Here is a 7,500-nt window from a genome sequence, read left to right as displayed (position 1 = left end):
TCCTGGTAGACATTTACACACCCTGACTAATGAAGTGTTTGACTGCCTATCCAAATATATTCTCATTAAAAGAATTCCGAAAGACAGAGAATCTTTCCGATGAAAAAAAGCATCACTGAAAAGACATACCTTCCCAAAGAGAGAGAGAGAGAGAGAGAGAGAGAGAGAGAGGGAGAGAGAGAGAGAGAGAGAGAGAGAGAGAGAGATGGTGGGACTATAGCATCACTACGGTTAGACGATGTCAAAGGAAAGAAGCCACTCTGGTCAATTAGTCTGGCAACAGGCATTCCAGACACAAGCATTGTGATTAATGACAGCTATACAATAGGTATGGATATGAGGTGGACAGATAGAGGAGGTGGCGGGCTACGAATGGAGATATAAGCAAAGAGAGAGGACAAGGAATATGAGGAAATGTTAAGAGACAACCACATAAACGGCCAAAAAAAAAAATTGTGAGTTTCTCTCTCCATCTCACCAATCATATATTCAATAATCTCTTCATTATGATTTACTTGCTATGCAAACAAGTACGAAGCTCCTGTAGATACTTTTAAATTATTATCTTCTCTTTTACTGAACAATTACAGAATTAAAAGTGATAATTGATGACAATCTGGTGAAGGCAAAAAAATTATATATATATATATATATATATATATAGTTAAAGCCTTGAATTTATCAAGAATATTGTCAGTTGACGTGAAATATAATTTTAAAAATTCGTATTGATGAGAGCAATCAAGGCAAAAACAAACCTACATTTTTTACATTAGATTAAAAATCACTTACATAGAACTCATTACCGTAGTTGTACAGCATCTTCAAGCATTCAAAATTAACACTGGTCTTTACAAACAAAATGAAAATTTAAATCATTAGCTAACTTTCTCCATCAAGGCTACCAAAACAAAAATTATGATTCTTAAACGTAGCACCACTCAACATTTGTCGTGTTTCATGTGCAGTGGATTCCCTTTGCATATGTTATTGATCATGTGTTTCAATTGCACTGGGAATCCAAGATGTAAATGGTTGGGCATCTTGCTTTATAAGTACCGAGAGTGTCACAATGGCCTCATGTTACATATGTACAGAGACTTCTTGATGCGCACTGTACTGTATGTAAAGTTGTCACTGCTGTCTACTGGTGCACATGTAATTTGGATCTCTCGGTACCTATTTACTGAAGTATCTAGTTACATTACATTGAGGTTTCGGGGTTTCTTGTTACATTCGTATTGGGGTCTCATGCTTCATATCTTCCGTAGTCCGTTATTGCATATGTAATAAGGCCTCTTTTGCATACGGGATGACCTCTTGTTCAATGCGTTGAGATTTACTGTCGTATATCTACAGCAGTACACAGACCACGAATGTCTTATACACTGAATTATCTTGTATATTTACAGATATCATTGTTTCGTATGTACTGAGACAACCTGGTGAATACGTGCTGTGGGTCTTGTCGCAAAAGAGATCGAGCGTGTAGAAATCGAATACCGCCCCCCCCCCCCCCCCCCCTACTGCCGACATCCACTATACTTTTGAGATGAAATAAAGGTTGAAGGTTAAAGGTGTCTGGTTTCAGTTCCAGTTCCATCAGAATAGATGCTCACCAGAACGTCAGCCGGGCAAGCCCAACCCCCCCCCCCCCCCCACTGTGTTGCCCTACCACAGCAGTAGCCCCCCCAGTAAACAGCCTAAACTCACTGTCCTGGGCGGGGATCGATCTCTTGCCATGCGAATGCTAGGCAAACACATTACCACTGTACTAGCCAGGAGACATTAACCAATAACCATTTTCACCATGCCTATCCAGGTCCATTTCCTTCTGGAACGTCGAAAGGATTCGCCAAGATGGTCTTTCAAACTGACTAAATCCCAACTGTGCGCTACGAAAATATTAGAGGGAGATTAGCTGTTATCCTGAGCAAGTCTCGAGAGTAATGATTAGTGCTCAGACCCTCTTGGGCTCAAGAGTTCGGGTATTTCCAGTCCAAACGAGATAACAAGAACCTTGTTCTTGCTGAACCTAACTTGACGCCCTTACCATTCATTAATGTGGACTTAAAAACTTTCTGAGATTGAAAGAAAAATTTATTGAAAAAGTCATAAAAAAGTTGAATTACATAAAAATATATAGTGTATATATCCATATATATATATATATATATATATATATTATATATATATGTATATATATGTATATATATACATATATATATATATATATATATATGTATATATATATATTTATATAATCATTTCCACCCCTAGTGACGCAAAGGGTCTAGGTGAGATTTCACCAGTCGTCTCTATTTTGAGCTTTTAAATTAATATTTCTTCTTTCTTAATCTCCTACTTCACGTTTGATAGTCCTCAGCCATGTAGGTCTGGGTCTTCCAACCATTCTAGTGCCTTGTGGAGCCCACTTGAAAATTTGGTGAACCAATCTCTCTTGGGGAGTGCGAAGAGCATGCCCAAACCATCTCCATCTACCCCTTACCATGATCTCATCCACATATGGCACTCGAGTAATCTATCTTATGGTTCCATTTCTATCCTGTCCTGCCATCTAACTCCCAATATTCTTCTTAGGGTTTTGTTCTAAAATGTACAAATTCAGTTGGGTATTGTTTCATTGTCATACCACGACTCATGTCCATATAACAACACCGATCTCACTAAATTGATATATAGCCTGATTTTTATATGTACTTTCAGGCGATTTGATTTCCAAATTTCACTTAACCTAGCCACTATCTGATTTGCTTTTTTCCAGTCTTTCATTAAACTCAAATTCAAAAGACCCTGTATTAGAGATCATAATTCCTAAATATTTAAATGATTCCACCTTATTAATCCTTTCTCCTTCTAATGATATTTCATCTTCCATTGCATATTCCTTTGTCATCATCTCTGTCTTTCTTCTATTCATCTTGAGCCCCACCTCATATGACATTTCATGCATTCTAGTCAGCAAAATTTGCAAGTCCTGTGGCGTCTTGCAATATATATATATATATATATATATATCAAACATGCATCCCTAAAATAGTGTGAATACTTAAAAAGAAAGCTCAAAGCCAAACCAAAGACCGATCAACAACGCAAACAAACCTCTTTCCATCTCCGCCTGTAAATGTTCGATACTAAAATTATATGCAAAAGAGGAGGAAGAAGATGTACCTGTGAGTGATGCTGGAGGAGCATCAGCCCTGGGCCATCTGGAAAAAGGTATTCCTGACCTTAGGCGACTCCTAGTTCTGGAAAAGGCCCTCCTGACCTTAGGCGACTCCTAGTTCTGGAAAAGGCCCTCCTGACCTTAGGCGACTCCTAGTTCTGGAAAAGGTCCTCCTGACCTTAGGCGACTCCTAGTTCTGGAAAAGGTCCTCCTGACCTTAGGCGACTCCTAGTTCTGGAAAAAAGGTCCTCCTGACCTTAGGCGACTCCTAGTTCTGGAAAAAGGTCCTCCTGACCTTAGGCGACTCCTAGTTCTGGAAAAAGGTCCTCCTGACCTTAGGCGACTCCTAGGTGGCTGTTGACAGATCGCGCTGCTTTATTCCCTCCCTTCCCTAGGCTATGGAAACGTGGGCTGTGTACAGAAACGTAAGGACTGTGTGTGCGCGCGTGTGTAAGTTATATTTTGCTTGTTTTGTGTAATGTATTAGTGTTCAATTTCGGTTTTGTGTATTCTTTTAGTGTTAAATGTATTCCGTGTATTCTATCAGTGTTTAACTTCAGTTTCGTGTATTCTATTAGCGTTCGATTTCGGTTTTGTGTATTCCCTTGGCGTTCAATTTCAGTTTCGTGTATTGTATTAGCGTTAGATTTCGGGTTGTGTATTATATTTAGCGTTCTATGCTTGTTTCGTGTATTCTATTAGCGTTTAACTTCGGTTTCGGGTATTCTGTTAGCGTTTAATTTCAGTATCGTGTATTTTATTAGCATTTGATTTCAGTTTTATGTATTCAATTAGCGTTCAATTCCAGTTTCGTGTATAATGAAAAATATAGTAGTGTACGCTATCCGTAAAATATTACGGCTAAATATTTAGATGATTGATGTGCACACACACACGGGCACTCACCCCTCTCCCCATCGACGGGGAGCGCTTAGCGTGACCGGATATATGTGTATATATATATATAATATATATACATATATATATATATATATATATAGATACAGTATATATATACATATATATATATAATATATATATGTGTATATATATATACATATATATATATATATATAATATATATATATATATATATGTGTGTATATATACATATTATATATATATATATATACATATCCAGATATTTGCTCTTGATTATATAAGGGAGATACTCATTACTAGGTCTGCTAAATTGTATTTGCATCTTCCCATGGTTAAGATGCCAAATGTACAGAAAAATACCTGTGTGTGTGCGTGTGTGTGTGTGTGTGTGTATTCTACGAGTAGACAAAAATATTTCCTCCTGTCTTCCAAATATGGGCTGATCAAAAGCTTTTGTCAAATCATGGACCTTTCCTTGGGCTATGGACCGACAGTAACATGTCTGTATGTCTTGTGTGTATCATAGTTTTTCCTTATTTGTTTTCTTTGTATTGTTCTGAAAAGGTACCGGTAAAAAACTGAGTCATTGCTAGATTGGACTATTCGTGTGAATTTTACTGTTTTAACCTAATCTGCTTGAACAGCATATGTAGTGCGTTCAAGTTTATAGATTCTATTAGTATTTTGTTGGTTAAATTCGTTTTGTTACTATTATTCTCTTGCTTGAGGCTACACTCGGGCACACTATTCGGTCTAATTTATCTTCCTCTTGTTTTGTTAAAGTTTTTATAATTTATATGAGATATTTATTTCAATATTATTCTTAAAATATTTAATTTTTCCTTGTTTCCTTTCCTCACTGGGCTATTTTCCTTGTTGGATCCCCTGGGCTTATAGCATTCTGCTTTTCCATCTAGGTTTATGGCTAAATAATGATAATAATAATAATAATAATAATAATAATAATAATAATAATAATAATGCTTTTTTTTTTTAGTCCTGTAATATACTTGGTTAAAGCTTGGGAATTTACATAAAAGCTATTCACATTCTACCACTTATAGAATGTTTACCTCTTCCATTAGGAATAAACTCCAATAATTTTCGTCTTTTATTTTTCTCATCTTTACTTGCTTGTAAATTAAATTATCAAAAAATTCCATTTTCAATATTATTATTATTATTATTATTATTATTATTATTATTATTATTATTATTATTATTATTATTACTTGCTAAGCTACAACCTTAGTTGGAAAATCAGCATGCTATAAGCCCAGGGGCCCAACATGGAACATAGCCCAGTGAGGAAAGGAAACAAGGAAAAATAAATCATTTTAAGAACAGTAACATTAAAATAAATATTTTCGATATAAGCTATAAAAACAGTAACATCATTAAAATAAATATCTCCTATATAAAATATAAAACTTTAAAAAACAAGAGGAAGAGAAATTAGATATTACAATGAGCCCGATTACACCCTCAAGCAAGAGAACTCTAACACAAGACAGTAAATTCGGATTTATGTGAGCTTCGGTACTACAACACAATTTACACTAATTGTTCTGGCTTATGGATTAATTTCATTTCCGCTTTAATATTGCATCACAAATGCTCATATCTTGTTTGTTGTCTTTGATGAATAACTATAAAACAACTATATCATATTGTTAATTACCTTTACCAATCATTAATAAGAAACCGTTATATGCTCATAGGAAATACTATGACTCTCTCTCTCTCTCTCTCTCTCTCTCTCTCTCTCTCTCTCTCATAAGTTAATTAAAAAAGTACGAAAAATAGAGAATGTAATGAAACTAAAGAAAAAATAAGAAAACAGGAAAATAAGAGAAGTTAATTTAAAAAAAAAATACGAAAATAGAGAAGGTAATAAAACTAAAGAAAAGAGCAAGAAAACAAGAGAAAAAGACAATGAGTTAAATAAAAAAAAGTCTAAAAATAGAGAAGATAGTTAAACTACAGAAAAATAAGAAAACACGAGAAGAAGAGAGTGGGTTAATAAAAAAAAAAGGCGCGAAAACAAAGAAGGTAATAAAACTACAGAAAGAACCAAGAAAACAGAATAGAGTATAAGTTAGTTTTTAAAAAATACAAAAATAGAGAAGGTAATGAAACTACAGACAAAAAAGAAGATAATGAAAAATAATAAATTAATTTAATTGCCCATCTTCGGTTCTTATTCTATGGTGATACCGATCCTCGCATTCCAAAAATCTAGAATGATGCCCATTTGTTTATCGGGCTTTCCATAATTTCCAACCTTTCAAGCTCTTTGGTTTTCCTGAGCTATGCAGAAATTTTATTTATCTCTCCATAAAAAGCCTTTAATTTTCCCGAAAAAAAAAATTAATATAAAATTCCAATAAGAGTAAAAAGAATAAATACTTTTTCTTTTTTATAATAGTATGAGCGATAGCTTTTATTTCCTATCATAAACACTGTTATTAATTTCTACCGAACAAGATTAAATGTTTCCTTCACATACAAATTCATAACAATTCATCCCGCAACAGATTTTCTTTATTTTCTTTAGCTCTACAAGGATAATCTATATTGTCATCTCATCGGGAATTTTTAAGGCAACTTTTGCCTTATGAGATGGTAAAATTAGAATATTTCATTGATCTTTCACTTTGGAAAAAAATATCTCCCTTTCTGTCCCATTACTGTTACTTAATAATTATGCCGTTATCCATACATTATGATAAACTTCTGATGCTCCCTTTCTGTCCCATACTGTTACTTAATAATTATGCCGTTATCCATACATTATGATAAACTTCTGATGCTAACATGAACTACCTTTACATTTCTAATGCTAAGATAAATTATCTTTCGTTTCCTCTAAAAAAGAGTAAATGATAAGCATACAAAAAATCTACCTTGCTGTCTACCTTGAAAATAAAATCTTCCTCTTATTTCAACTACTGTATTAAACACCTACTTTACATCTAACCCTCTACTTCGTCTTCAGAAGTAAAACTTACTTAACCCAACTGTGTCATTAGAGGTAAAAATTTTATAGAGTACTTTATAGTTTAAAGCAATGAGAGTCAATGTTTTTTTTTTTGTATTGAGTATTAAAAATATTGTAAAATATATATTGTAAAAGTGTCATATCTGTGTATATAGATACTTGCTGTATATACTATGTAAATTTACTTAATAAAAAAAAAAACTCTAAAGTGCTGAACCCAGCCACCTTATAAATAACCAGCGTATATTTAGCAACAGCGTCATGCCATATCAGATGAAGTTCATTACTCTTGAAATGCAAAAAACTCTTATCAGCAATCAACAGCTTACGCCAATCTCTATTAAAGTGTAACGCGAGAGGTACTGCCATGTATGACTTGCTCTTATCTTATGACGCAGTGGCGCCATTCTCTCTCTCTCTCTCTCTCTCT

The sequence above is a fragment of the Palaemon carinicauda genome, chromosome 27 (assembly GCF_036898095.1).
Source record: "Palaemon carinicauda isolate YSFRI2023 chromosome 27, ASM3689809v2, whole genome shotgun sequence".
NCBI classification, from domain to species: domain Eukaryota; kingdom Metazoa; phylum Arthropoda; class Malacostraca; order Decapoda; family Palaemonidae; genus Palaemon; species Palaemon carinicauda.
The sequence above is the reverse complement of the archived record's forward strand: the minus strand, read 5'-3'. Positions refer to the sequence as shown.